General features: G+C 40.1%; 1 long non-coding RNA gene across 6 annotated transcripts in view; it reads right to left on the bottom strand.

Moving 5' to 3' along the window:
* Positions 1-15,215, bottom strand: part of LOC141579437 (uncharacterized) — a 35,437-nt gene extending 20,222 nt beyond the window's left edge. For 3 of the 6 annotated variants that reach the window (XR_012510838.1, XR_012510841.1, XR_012510842.1), the window contains exons 1-3: positions 13,306-14,637; positions 11,848-12,029; positions 143-3,054 (exon numbers count right to left, since the gene is read on the bottom strand). This is a non-coding gene — a long non-coding RNA (uncharacterized LOC141579437). The other 3 variants (XR_012510839.1, XR_012510840.1, XR_012510843.1) reach the window with 3 other exon arrangements.
* Between the last annotated feature and the right edge of the window lie 99 nt (positions 15,216-15,314).

Raw genomic sequence — 15,314 nt, 5'->3', positions numbered from 1 at the left:
GAACTTTGGTTAGAAATTTACTTACATGTGAAACAATAATTCCAGTTGATAACGTCAATCAATCAATTATGCAACAAAGATTCGTTAGGCACCTATTTTATTTAATGCCTACAATAGATAAGACAGAAGTATTTCTGATCACCTACAGCTTGTTGAGTGCGGAGGGCCTGCCTTGATCTCTGTCGCCTCACTCCGTTTCGTGGCTCTTGTCACCACCCAGTACTATGCCTTTTGTTTATTGTCACGCACCTCTAACAGACTCGTAGAGAAACTGACTTATTTAATGCTGTTCCACCATCTCCAAGTCAGCCCCTGGTTCATAGCTGGCTTTCCATAAATATCTGCTGAATAAATGAATGAATCAATGAATGAACTCAAGATCATATAATTTATAAATGGCAGCACTCAAACTCAAGCCCACAGCTGCCCGACTCCAGATCTCACAGTCTTCTCTTACCCTCCTCCGTAATACTCACGAATTCTTTCATTATGGTACCTCCGCATTAGGAACAGCCTACATGAAATTCCACAGAAGGCGTGCCTATTCAGTAGAGTGAGAAAACCAATAAAAGTTGTAAAGTTACCTTAAATGATGCTGGAAATTGCTGGTAGCATTATTTTTAGAAGGAAAAAAACCCCAGGATACGAAATCATATACATAGCATGAGAAAATTTACTGAAAGATAGAAGTAGAAACAAAGACTAGAGGAAAATGCATGAACACGTTTAGAGCACGTTAATTCTGGATGATGAGATTGTGATAACTTCTGCCTTTTTCCTTTCACTTTTCTCTATTTTTCAAATATTCTGTTCAGGACATGTAACCACTTACATAGCCATTAAAAGTCATTTTTCAACACCCAAGTAGAATTTTTTTAGTGGAATATGAGTGCAAAAAGGACCTACTAGGTAGGGAGAGTTTCAATGGCAAAGAAACAGTGGAACTGATTTCCAGAAAATTCCTTCTGCTGGTCTTGAGATGCTGTGCAGAGGAAGTAGTGGGGGACCTTCTCCAAAGGCAGTTTTGGAGCTAGATTATAGAAAACCATTCAGGCTGACTAAGTTCAGACTTTAACTCAGAGTAATAGGGAGCTATTGAGGGCATGTGACTTGATGTGAAAGTGATATTGGATGCTCAAAGCCTGAGTAATTGTGAGAAAATTGGCACACCTGGGTCACTAATCAGCCACTAGACTAATTATTATCCTTTGCTGACATGTCTTTAGCTTTAGCATTCCATATTTATATCTTTTGATTCACACAAAAGCACATTTACTTGCCAAAAATTATTTGCTAACAAATATTTACCTCTGCAAATAATGATAGCATCCTATGTGCCAATATCCTTCAGCAGAAGACTCTAACCCTATTAAAAATGACCCTATTAAACCCTATTAAAACAACAATAGGAAGATTGTGCTCACATTTAGGAGTTCAGTTAGGCAGTAGTTATCTCTATTTCTATATATATTCCCTGTGAAATAAATTTATGATAGGGAATTAAGATACAATATAGAAATATACTTATTGTTCTTATATTTCTTATGAAATTTTAGTTTCGTTAGATTTTCAGGGCTGGATATTTTCCATTTTGTTTTTTTTTTTTTTTTTTTTTTTTTGGCTTGGGGGTAGGTATTAAGTTTTGGTATAGTTTGGTTTGGAAGCCAAACAGCCAGAAGTATCCCAGGAGGCAAAAGAAATAGACATGCTCCCATAAATATAGATTGTTATAAAATCACCAATCTAACCAAACTTTTACTTTTTTGCAGAGATAAATATCCATAGGAATTTAAAAAGTCAAGCATATAATAATTCCCCTTTCTAACAGAGATTCGGAAGTCTAATGAAAATATTTCTACGTTTTTTCACTCTGCAAAGGAAATACATTATATATGTGTCGACCTATGTAGAAACCACTTTTCCACCTATTCTCCCATGAACATTCATACTTGTTTTTCTCTGTCTAGTTTCAGTGTCAACTTTTTGTGAGACATATTGTACTACAGTTCTTTTGGCTTCAAGGGAAAGAAATCCAACTCAAACTGGCTTAAGGAAAAAAAGTGGCTCGTCTAATTAAGAGGTCAGAAAGAGTTTTGACTTAGCCGATAGGCAGCAGAAAAAGTGTTTCTCTTTCTTGTCAATTCCATCAGGAACCCTAGATTTCCCTTTCACAGGGCTGGCTTAGGTACTGGGTCCATCTCTGATCCCATCGCTGAGACGAGACATGTCATGCTCTAATTGGTCAGAGAGGATCCTCTCTCAGTTAACCAGGTGGGAGATTAGCTTTCAGGCTGAGAAAATAACAGGGAGGAAGGACAAGGCTTCCAATCCAAGGAGTGTGGAGCATTGAGGGAATTACAAAGCATAACATTCAGAAAAACATTGGAAAGGGAGAAAATGTCAAGAGACAAGGTAACAGAGTTAGGCAAGGACTGGGCGATGAAGGACCTTGAATGTCACCCTCAGGAGTTTTCAGTTCATCCTGAAATCTGGAGGGCAGCAATGGAAGGATTAAGGTAAGGACTAGTGTGGTCAGACATGCAGCATTAGTTAGATCATCCTGAAAGCCAGGAGAAAGATGAATTGGAAGAGGGAAAATCTCTATATATTAGGGCACTATTCCATGGAACTGTTAAGCCATTGTGTATACGCTTTCCCCACTGGACTGTCAGCTCAAGGGCAGGGCCAACTTTGTGTTCACCTTTATAGCTTATAGCTCTCGTCTGTGACTGTAGACCCTTAATGAAACTAATTAAAAGGAAAGTTACTTTTCAATGAAATGACTGTTTTCCATATAAATCAAATCTGAAGGGAGAAGATATTTCTGCAAATTCTATGCCTTTGACAAAAAACAAAAAACATAAAACCATAAGAATATTAATCTTGGATTAGTTTCCAGACATTAAAATGTTCTGAACCTAAGCCTTACAGAAACATATTTTGCTGGATTGAAAAGTTTGCCTTTGCTCTAGAAGGAGTGCTGAAATTTGGTAGCTCTTGCTCTGGTTTAGCTTCTTCATTTTACTCTCCACACCAGGACTTGGCAAAATTTTTCTGTAAAAGATCAGGGAGTAATTAGTTTAGCCTTTACGAGCCAGATGGTCTCTGCTGCAGCTACTTAAATCTACCGTTTAGCACAAAAGCAGTCATGGACAATTCATAACAACTGGGTGGGTTGTGTTCCAATAAAACTTTATTACGGACACTGAAATTTAAATGTCATATAATGTCACGTGTCAAAACATATTATTAGTCTTTGTTTTTTACCAACCATTTAGAAGATAAAAACCATTCTTAGCTCATAGGCTATACAAAAAAGAGTAATATGAGGGTGGGGTCTGACCTGAAAGTTATAGTTTGTCTATGCCTGCTCTATATTAAATACGGAGAAACTGATTTTGCTCACATTAACACCATCAACAAGTGTATTGCATGTCTATTAAATGCTCATAGCCAAACCTCTTCTCTTTGCCAAATATTGTTCAGATTGTATGTTCATTTAATGATATCACAACACTATCATCTTCCTAATCTTTGCCAGAGGAGTTGAATATTTACTCCATTATATCCTAAAAAGCACTTTATTTATTTAAAATAAACATTTAAAATATATATTATTGTGGTCACAAAAAGAGTAACCAGGCTAGCTTGATTCTATTTTTATCCTAACTATACTTTCGAATGATAATCAAGCAAGATGTCCAGGCAAATAAATTTTAACTGGCTGCCCAGTGACTATACATTTACTTACATTTATTCACTATGTTTACTAGCCATCAACTTACGATTTAACTTATGAATAAGTAAGTAGGAAGCTATTGACTATGAACTTATGAATAAGGATGTAGGAAGCTATTTCGGACTTCACAATCATGTCCAAGGTGATCCCTGTAGTCCTGGATTTCCGTTGGGAGTCAGAGCATAATGTTTCAATTCTCAAAAATATTAGCTCTTCTTTTCATCTGACACCACCCATTGATAAGATTACTAAGGGAATAAATGGAATTATTCCTATTTCCTGAACCTTTTATCCCCTCTCAAAGGGTCAAGTTCCAAGAGGATGGTAATAAATGAACCATAGTGGAGCAGTTCGTGGAAATTTCTACTTGACCTGTAACTTAGCTTTCTAAATAATTCTGAACAGTCATAAAATGAGTATGCTTGAAAGGTAATTGCTCATTGAGGTAGCAAATACACTCTTTCCATGCAATTCAGCAAGACTATGATATCCCCCCCCAAAAAGACTTTCATTGAAAATTACGGTTTCTAGCTATCATTTTTTGTTTACATGGGTAATTATATAACTTTATATTTTAGGAAGTGCCTGTTTTACATATTTCCAAGGAAGAAATATCCTTAGTGTTCTACGAGTTTTTAATTTTATTTCTTATGAGACAACATAGGGAGAAGGCATAGGGAGGAGGCGGAGTTGGAGAAGCCACAATTAATGTAACTCAGGGAAACAAACTGTAAGGGAAAAAGATACATGTACTACAGTCCCAAAGTGACTGAATAATACTTTGCTGTATGGCAGCAAAGGGAAGGAATGAAAGACACAATACACTATAGGGACAGAGGGTTTTATTTTTACTTTCCCGTGAGATAGGCTTCTTATCGTCTCTTTTTTATTCATGTGTTCCAAAATATTTATTGAATTTATTGACTACTAATAATTTGTTATGTATTACACCAGATGGTTTAAATACTAGGATAAATAAGATACAATTCCTGACCCCACAGTCCTGAACATCTCACTAGTCAGAGACACAGACATTTAAACAAATAATTTTTTTTTTACATTTTACATTAGAATGAGGTAAATACAAATACAGGTCTACCTAGGACAGGAAAGGTAAGATCTACAAAAATGAACAAGGGATGAGGAAAGAGCTCACGAAGGATTCATAAAAGAGGCCTCTTTGGAGTTGAATTTTACCCATAAAACCAGAAAGCAAGTGTTTGGTCTGATTCTGCTAATGCCCTGAAGGTGTTACTGGTTTTTTGGCACTTGGGACATGGGATTAAAGGTGATGCCAGGGACCGATGGAGTGGGAGGGTGAAGCTGAAACTCCCGCATGAAACCGTGACCCTCCACGTGCTGCACTCTGAGTAGAAAGGAAGAAAGACAGAGAAGGGCTGGTCCAAATTCACCCAGAGAGATATGGCTGGGGAGCTGGTTGTCCCCTTTTAGGATCTGGGAGTCCAAAGTGTCCCTTGAGAATTTGGAACTGCATTTATTAGGGAATGTTAAAATTTGAAATGTATGCCACCAAAATCATCTAAAAACACCCAAGCCCCAAGATTAATATAGCAATTTGTCTCAGATGGATGCGCTCCCTGAAAAGCTCCCACAAGCCAAAGCCCAAAGAGATGTTCACAGGGAAAAAACAAACAAACAAACAAACAATGAGGAAAGAGTTGAGTAAGGGCCAACACACAAACAGAGGCCCAAGAAATGGCGAGAACTATCTGAAAGATAATGAAAAATATATTACACCAAACTATGTTCAATAGCTTGTAATAACCTTTAATGAAAAAGAATATGAAAACAAACATATGTACGTATATGCATGACTGGGACATTGTGCAATACACCAGAAATTGACACACTGTCACTGACTGTACTTCAATTTAAAACAGAAGAAAAAATGAAAAAAATTTATTACTAATGGTTAAAGATACAAGAAAAGGAATTACAATTTTAAAGAAAAAACAAAACTACTGTCAAAGAAAAGTTGCACAGGGATTATAGGGTACATAGGTCTGGGGCCAAGCAGTTCAGAATTCAAATTCGAGCTCTCACAATGTCTTTGTTGTATGTGCTTAAGTAAGCAACAGTATAGCTCAGACTCTGGCTGATTCAGCTGACATTGTGCTCACTGTGTGCTGTTTCTAGGCTCTTGGCCAACTGAAAGGAGGCCCATATGACTGGGGGCGGGTGAGTGAGGGGAGAGAAGGTCAGAGAGCTAAGCCATGTAGTGTCCTGAAACCATAACAGCCTTCAGCCTTCAGCCTTCCTGGACAAGAACCCTTGGAGGGACTCCATCAGAGGAGGGACACGCCCCGTGTGAGTGTTTCAGAAGGACTGCTCTACAGAAGGGCAGGGAAACCAGGTGGGAGGCTCTTGTAACCATGTAGGTGAGTGGTAATGTTGCCGCGAACCAGGGAGTGTGACCACTGGATATACTTTGTAGACAGAACCAGTGTGGTTTGCTGGTGGAGTCAATCATGGGTGCGAGAGAAAAAGAGAAGGCAAAGATAACTCCAAGACATTTGGCCTGAGCAAGTGGAAAAATAAAGTAGTCATGAACTGGGACTGCAGGAGGACCAGGTTAGTCTCAGGAAAAAGGTGAAATTAAAATTAAAAATTTGGAGCCAGGAATTGGAGAAAGGCTTAGCTGGGGAGCTCTGGCTCAGGGTCTCTCATCAAGAGAGTCAGGCTGTTGAAGGAGACTGCAGTCACCTGGAGGCCTGACTGGAGCTGGGGCATTTGCTTCCCCAGAAGACTGAAGATGGTTCACTCACAGGCTGTTGGCCGGAGGCCTTAGTTCCTCACCACTTAGATCTCCCCATAGGCCTGCCTGAGTGTCCTCACCACCTGGTATCTGGCTTCCCCCAGAGAGCCGTTCAAGGGCAAGGAGGAAGACACAATGCTTTTTACAACCTCCGCTCACAAGTCACACACGGTCATTTCCATCACTTCCTATTCATTAGAAGTGAGTCACTGAGTCCCCACAACCAGGGGGAGCAGAACTGGGCTTTCCCTTTGGAGGAAGGAGTAGCAGAGAATCTGTGGACACATTTTAAAAACCTCACACTTGTAGGTTATTTTCTTTTTTTTTTTAAATATATACCATTCTTCAAGTAGGAGCTTAAAACAATACAGTTTTAAAATAAATATTTTTTCGACGTCTACACTGCCGTTTGTCAATTTTATCTCGGTAACACTGCAAGAAAAGAATCTAAGCCAAAAAATAAATAAAATTTTAAAAATATATTCTTTCAAATGAGCCTTGTTAGAGAAAAGTGCTTCTTCCTCATTTCTGATATTTCTTCCTTATTCAGGGAGCTGTTGATTTAACTCTTAAAGGCCCTCAGCATGCCCTCCCCGGCCCCTCCTCAACACCAAGCTGTCCCGTGGCCTCCCCTCCCCGCGGAGGGTAGAGTGATTCATCTGACAGTACACTGGAGATGAATAAACTGGGCCTGCTTGGCTTCATTCCTCCTTTCCCCACTTTGGAAGCCAGCATGTGTCTTGGATACCTCACCCCAGGGCTGGATTTTACGGTTTGGAGAATATGTTCTCAAACCCAGCTTCTGGTGTATGTGCTTTCAGTGCAGAGAAATAAAACTGGGAGTAGAATTTATAAACCCAAATAACATGTCAAGAGGATTCTTGCAGGCCCTGGATTCATGGACGGTGGACTTGAATGTGTGGGGAGGGAATGCTTCTTTGGCAACTCATAAAAGCCTTATGCATAGAATGCCAAGAGGGTTTATAACCATGGTGTGACTGCATTTTAACTGCTGCAGCCTGACCTTGGCAGGTGGTGGCTGCTTCTGGTCATTTTGTCCACAGGCTAGTGGCTGTGCATGTGGCAACTTCACACAAATCTTTGGACCATGGAAGCCTCATCAGAGGCATGGGGATGGGAGGACCTGGGCTGGGGTGAGGCAGTATGGTTCAAATCTCAGGAAAGACGTGGGCCATTAGCCCATCCTAAGCCAAACGCTGGAGGCTTTATAACACAGGCTGCAGCATCTTACTCCACGGGCATCCTGAGGCCAAGATTCAAGTCTTTAAAAAAAAAAAAGACACCCATTCCACATGGAACAGCAGAAGATAGAATGTTCCCTGCTTTCGATGCAAGACTGTTAGAGTCTCTGCTACCAGACATGGGGGAGATGATCTATGAATTACTAGAGCCAGTCTCTAGGAAGGCAGAACTGATCAGCCAGCCCAAATTCCACTCTGAATTAAGAGCTGAGATGGAACCCATGGAAGGCCTACTGTTAAATTTATGAGGTTTGTCCACCGGCTCAAGAGCGGAAAATCTTTCAGAATTACTGGGTGAGTTTCTTGCTTGATCCTGTTATTGTAGGTGGCACACAGGTGCTCTGAGGGACGCGCCTGAGGAATTTTATGGAATTCAACAGCACACACACACACACACACACACACACACACAAAAGGTAATTCAAAATCTCTAGGGATAGGATCCAAGCATTGCTACTGAGATCAACTTATAAGGTATGTAAAGAGCCTAGCCTTGAACTTGACAAATAGCTGGCATCTACTAAATAAATGTTGGTGCCTCCCCCAGTTTCCTCCTCTGCATGATATGGTCTTTCCTATTCCTAGGATGACTGGGTAAGGAGCCTAAGGAATTTTAATTATCTTGCCAAGATTTTTTTTTTAACCACAGGTAATGCAACATTGCAATTTAATCCAGCCATCTCAGACAAGCTTATTCGAACAGCCATTTTTCTTTGGAGACTTAGTAGGTCTCCTAATCCCAACAGTGTTCCTTCCGTGTTCCCTTTCCTGGAACTAAAAACATACAAGCTTTTTTTTGATGTTGTTATTCTTTAACCAGGACATACGTTACTACCATTTAACCATTAAAGATAAAGGATAATTATACATAAGAGTATTCTGGGCAGTAGGGAAAAAAGAATTTATTTTATATTTCTCAAATATATGTTGTTTCCAAGATATTTTTAGACTTTTTGGCTGGATGCTTCACAGGAAAGTTGGTTCTTCCATCAGAAATTTGCTTTCTATCTAAGGATTTTCAGATCTTTAGATCTTTGCAAAGTACTTCCCAAAGTCCAGGATTTTAAACCACCGAGGGATAATTAACAAGGATGAAAAAGGTTTTGGGGGTTTAGCCAGCGTTGCACAGAGCAGCTTCCAGACCCATGAGATTCTGCTTTTTCCAGGTCAACAAGTACTCACCACATCCCAATGCTCATGATACACATTTGATACTCATTTTATTTCTAAGTATTTATTGGGTTTAGTTTTCTCGACTTTCCTGTCTCTAGACTAAGCTTTTTTTTTTTTTTTTTTGGCTTATTACAAAAAAAAAAAAAAAAAAAGGAGGTCCAATTGCCAGTTATTACGGCTTCCAGTTACAAACTTCTTAATGACTTCTTGCATGTTTATAACATTCCTAACCACTTCCATCTCAAATTTTGCCATGGCCCCTAACCTGTTTCCCCAAATCACAATTTCTGCAGAGAACAAGTTGTTCTATTGGAATCACTTGAAATAGTGTCACAAATTACTCTTGGAGATTTCGTGAGCCAGGTGCAATGTCATCTTCGCCTCCGTTAGTTATTGCTCTTGGCTTTGCCACAACTGATGCTCAGATTGCATTAAATAGACATGACTTATTCAGGTCTCACCTCACCTTACCGGGAAAGCTGACTGAGCTGTCTCTCCCTTTAACACATACTGTTTAGCATCACAATGATTCCCGGATTACACTCCTTTTCATTTACTGTCTGTCATTCCTTGGGGTTCAGTTCCTGGCCCATTATCCCTCCCTGTCTTTTTGGTTCCATTGCTTAACATGATCGCTGGAGAGCAGTCTTGGAAAGAGATTCTGAGCAGATTTATCATTCCGTGAAGGAACTGGTGTCAAAGTCCATTTCAGAAATTCAGATCTTTGAAGATGAATTCCCTGATGGCCCCAAACTTTATTCAATGTGTAAAGAAGCTTCATAATCGGAACTAAAACTTGATACGTGAGTAATTAAATGCTAATGTCAGGTCTATTTATTCTTATAATAATAATGATATTATAGCTACTAAAACTTATTGAGTACTAACTGTTCTATATGTTCCAAATGTTTTACATGCATTGGTCAGCTCATTTAATCTCACAACAGCCCTACAGAGATTTCTTTCTATCCTTGTTTTTCAGCTGAAGCACAGAGAGTGGAAGTAACACGCCGAAGGTCACTCAACTACTAGACAGTGAATCCATGAAGGGAACTGGGACAAATCTGACTCCAGGCTCTGTAGCTCTTAATCATTGCTCCTTGTAATAAAAGAGGAGGTCAAAGTGGTAACTAGACAAACTCTTTTCTCAGGAAAAAGGACAGGCTATTCTAACCTCCAGGTATTTTTGGAGTCAAGCTAACTGATTGTAAGTCACAGGACTTGTCAACTTCCATTTACAGATGTGGCCATGCTAATGTCTTTTAAAATGCAAGCACTATTTCTTATTCTTTCATTTACTAAACATGGGCTGGGTAAGCATTTGTCAGGAGGTATCATGCTATGTGTGGGTAGGACATAAAGTTAAAAAAGACACATTTCTTGCCTTAATTGTTCCTGATCAGATAAAGCCAGGAGGCATGGAAACAAAGTCTGGAGACAGAGAGAGAGATAAACGTTACGATGGGGGTGTGCAAAAAGCATAAGGCTGATGGGAAGGGCACCACTCCATTTGGGTTCACGGCAATACATCAGCCTACTCTGATGTTCTGGTATTACCCTCTGCAATTTTGCTACTCTGGGAAGAACCTAAAACCCTGTTTCTTAAACAAATCAGCTTTTCCCCAAGAGATATATACAATGGTGTTGTGGCTTAAGGATATAGGCTATGGACCCAGGGTAGCTGGATTTGAATCCTGGCTCCAATAATTTTGGGGAACTCAACCTCCCTGTGACTCAGTTTCCTTATCTATAAAAGGAAGATAGTAATTTTTAACAATGGACTTCTGAGAATTAAATGAATTCATATATGTGAATTCCTTAGAGCAGTACCTAACATCTAATAAGCACTATATACATTACTTTTATTATAATTATAAATAAAAATATTGACAATCTATGAAAGATCTTTATAAAGTAAGAATGGATCATTTTCTTCAAACGGATATTAATGACAATATGTACTTCACGGAGCCTCTGACATATTCTAGGTACTTCGCCAGGGTCTGGGGAACAAAAGCAACTCAGGAGCTCAGGAATACTCAAGAAGCTGATAACATGGAGGCGACAAAAAACTAGGCAAAATACATTAGAATAAGTGATATTTAGATACAATGTGCGAGGGGAAAATGCAGATGAATGGGAAAATTAATTCAGTCCTGATGGATCCAGAAAAACTTCACTGACATTTGAGCCAGACCTTGAAGGAATCCAACCAAATCAGTACCAAGGTCATCTGCAGCCTAGGGAGTGGGCACAGCAAAGACGTGAAGGGATAACAGAAGAGTTGAAGGCTCATGGGGCAGCTAACGGGGCAGTGTCTGCAGATGAGCAGAGGAGATGGAAATTAGTTCTTACTAAGAGCCTTGTAGTCAGTTCTGAACTTGGGGGAGAGTAAAGTTACATCATAACATCTGCATTTTAGAAATATCGTTCCTGTGGCCCAATGAGAAATGGACTTGAAAACAGTACAAACAAAGGTAGAAAAACCCATCAAGAGATTTTTGCATTGATCTTAAGAGAGAAATGACGAGGACCTGAATCAGGGTTGCGACAGGGAGGAGGAAGAGAGAAGATACAATGGAAGTCTCAAGAAGACGGAGACCAGTTAGACGTGGTAGAAAAAGAGACGCTCTGTAGATGTTTAGCAACATCCCTGGCTTCTGCCCACTGGATGCCAGTAACACTCCCCTTTTCCCTGTTGTGACAACCAAAAATGTCTTCCAGACGTTGTCAAATAGCCCCTGAGGGGCCAATGGCCCCCAGTTAAGAGCAATTGCTCTAAAGTCCTCTGTATCTCTGGAATGTTTTGTATTTTTATCAAAACTGAAAGCATCCAGGAAACTGCAAAACTTCCCTTGAAAATTTTAAATTTGTTCTATTTTCTATAATTTTCATACCTTTTAATCAAAATGTTCAGCCACTGTGTGCTGGCTCTCTTAATTTGCCGTTCTGTGGCAGTCTTCACAGTCTGCTTAGTTCAATCCTTGCTTTTCTCAGCCTTGCTTTGCATCAGAGGAAACTACATTTCCCAGGCTCTCTTGATTTCCGGCTTCTAGGTGAGGTCAGTCAATGGGAGGCACTGGCAAAAGATTGGAGAGGGTGAGAGTGAAGAAGTCAGGACACTTCTCCTTTTGTCTGTTTTGACAGTAGCCACTGAGTCCCCTTCCTGTCTCCTACTCCTGGAAGAGAGTCCTTCTTCTGGGTCCCCACCATGGTTCCATCTTTCACCAGGTGGCCCCTGGATCCTGGGACATTTTCTTTGTCCCACCCATCCTCCTAAGGGTGGTAGCAACATCCTACTGTTGCTAATCCCTGGCTTACCCTGCCATCCCATTTGTCTTTTTACCTTTTCCATCATCTGTGCAAGCAGTTGCTGTGAACTGAATTGTGTCTCCCCTCTGCCTCCGACCCCAAATTCATATATTTGGGCCTTAACCCTCAGGGTGGCTGTATTTGGAATAAGGAAGTAATTAAGGTTAAAGGAGGTCATAAGGGTGGAGCGCAGGTCTGATAGGATTTGTGTCCTCATAAGAGGAGACACTAGAGAGCTCTCTGTCATGTGAGAACACAGCAAGCAGGTGGCCGTCTGCAAGCTAAGAAGAGAGCCCTCACCAGGAACTGAATCTGCTGGCACCTTGATCTTGGATTTCCAGCCTTCAGAAGCGTGAGAAAATTAATTTCTGTTGTTTAACACATCCAGTGTATGGTAGTTTGTTATGGCAGCCTGAATGAACTAATACAGCAATTCTTTGTATTGTATTTCCATTGTTTGAAATAGCTTTAAAAGAGTTTTTGTTGTCCTGCCTTTCTTGACTGACACAGTTCTTTGCACAATTGATACCATAAAATATTTACCATAAAACATCCTAATATGTGCCTGACTATGCAAAAGGCACATACATGTTCATTTCCTAATCGATTTCTCCCAACAACATTCTAGGGTAGAGCAAGATGATATGACATAAGGGACACAGGTTTTGAGTCACTTAAGCCTAAATCTGTCTCCACTTACCAGCTACTTGACCTGAGAAGAGGTAGTTAATTTCATTAGACCCTGATTTCTTCCTCTATAAAAATGGGTCTAATAATAGTACTAACCTAAGAGGGTTGTTCTGGATTAAATGAGTTACTCTATACAAAGTATTTAGAATATTTTTAGGCATATAGTAAGCTCTTGATAAATCTGAGTATTATTTTTAGTTACAGTTTAGTGAGTGCCTATTATGTACCAAACACTGTGACAGGCACTGGGGACATAAAGGCAGTAAGAAACAATCAATGCCTTTAAGGAGCTGCAGTACATTCACAGAGGCAAACACATGAACAAAATATGGTACGTGTATTAATAGACATACCACAGGAAAGCCAAATAAAGCAAGATCCACAGCCAGGGTTTGAGAGGCAACTGTCAAGGTTTGAATCCCAGTTCTGCCGAATACCAATGGTCTGCCTCTGGGCAAATTACCAAACCTCTAAACTTCTATTTTCTTACCTGCAAAATGAGGATAATAATAGTATCTACCTCATACGGATGTGGTGAGAAGAAAAAAGAGAAATGATGAGGTAGTTTCTGGTAATAGTTCCAAGGAGATGACACGTGCTCAGAGAAGGACAGTTATCCACATCATCAATGGGGGAGCACAGATCTGGGTTGGTCGCCCGACCTAGCCCAGGGGCCCCCAAGTGCCTACTCCTTGCTGGTTACTCTGATCCACTCGATCTGCCTCCTCGTACTCCTCCTCAGAAGAGGAAATTGAATCTATCATACTTTTCTACCATGAGTATAGATTAGTATAACCACTCATAAAATTTCCCAACAGACTCTATGAAATCTAATGTCAGTTTATGTAGACAAAGCAATTCTACTGGTGAATGTCTACCCAGAAATGAGTACGTACATGTGCCAAAAGATGTTTTTCCTGTTTCTTTTTTAAAAATGCATTTTATTTATTATTGTATTATTTAATTATTTGATTTTAGTGGGTGGGGGTAGGTAATAAGGTTTATTTAATTTTAGAAGAGGTACTGGGGATTGAACCCAGGGCCTTCTGCATGCTAAGCAATAACAATAAGGTGACATGCAGCAATACAGATGACTCTCACAGAAAACGCTAGTAAAAGAAGCTAGAGTACATACTTTACTTTCTATTTATAGAAAGTTCAGGAAGGAGCAAAATTAATTTATGGTCATAGAAATCAGAAAAATGGTTACCTTTCTTTGGGGAGGTATTGCTGAAAAGGTTACTGGTATACTGGTAAATGTTTAACCACCAGTGGAAGAAAGGAAGGAAGGAAGGGAAGGAAGGAAGGAAGGAAGGAAGGAAGGAAGGAAGGAAGGAAGGAAGGAAGGAAGAAAAAAGAAAAGAAAAGAAAAGAAAAGAGAAAAGAAAAGAAAAGAAAGAAAGAAGGAGGGAGGGAGAGAGGAAGGAAGGAAGGAAGAAGGGAGGGAGGAAGGAAAGAAAGAGAAAGAAAGAAAGAAAGAAAGGAGGGAGGAAGGAAAAGAAGGGAGGGAAGGAGGGACAAGGAAGGAAGAAGGAAGGAAGGAAGGAAGGAAGGAAGGAAGGAAGGAAGGAAGGAAGGAAGGAAGGGCCTTGATTTTACAGCATTTGCCAGTTTCTATGATGTAAATACTTAAACACTCCCACCATGGTGGATTTCAAGTTACCAACGTAACGTCACTGAGCACAAAGTTGGGTGGGGTTTTACCTGTATGCAGTCTGCTCTGGCAAGTCGGGGAGAGGCAGCTCTAGCCGCTGACAGGTAACATGAAGGGGTGTTCCGATGTGCCGGAAATGTTCTGTATCTTGATCTGGTTCACACAGTGTTCACGCAGGTGAATACTTACGATTTGTTCACTCTATTACGTGTATATTATACCTCAATAAAGAGTGAAATGTCAAAATGTCTGTGAGAACTAGACAGATAGAGGCACTTAGAAGAGTTTCCAGAGGAAGACCCAGAGAGATACCAGAGATTCAATGGCTGGACAGACAGTAATCAGATCTTCTTGTCCCCACATTAAGGAGAAAAATGAGATGCCATTAGTAGACATTGGCATAAACAGACACGAGGTGGCGACTCTTTTAGTTGGGTCACTCTCAATCTTCCAACATGAGGCGTAATTCAACCTCATCACCAATGGCTGAGGCATCACACAACAGAGAATACGGCTTCTGCAAAGCTGAGGTGTGCCACCTTAGCTAACCACAGCCACGTTAGAGATGAAGATCATCATTCCACCAGGTGGCTCCAGATGAACGTTTTAAGCACAGCACCACCTGAACACAATGATCAGACATGGAAAAGCACCAATGTAAACAATGTTATTTTGCAGAAAAAAAGGCACATGCATATAATTTTGTGT

This window comes from Camelus bactrianus, chromosome 12 (assembly GCF_048773025.1).
Source record: "Camelus bactrianus isolate YW-2024 breed Bactrian camel chromosome 12, ASM4877302v1, whole genome shotgun sequence".
Taxonomy (NCBI): domain Eukaryota; kingdom Metazoa; phylum Chordata; class Mammalia; order Artiodactyla; family Camelidae; genus Camelus; species Camelus bactrianus.
Note: the sequence above shows the minus strand (reverse complement) of the source record. Positions and strands in the feature narration are given on the sequence as shown.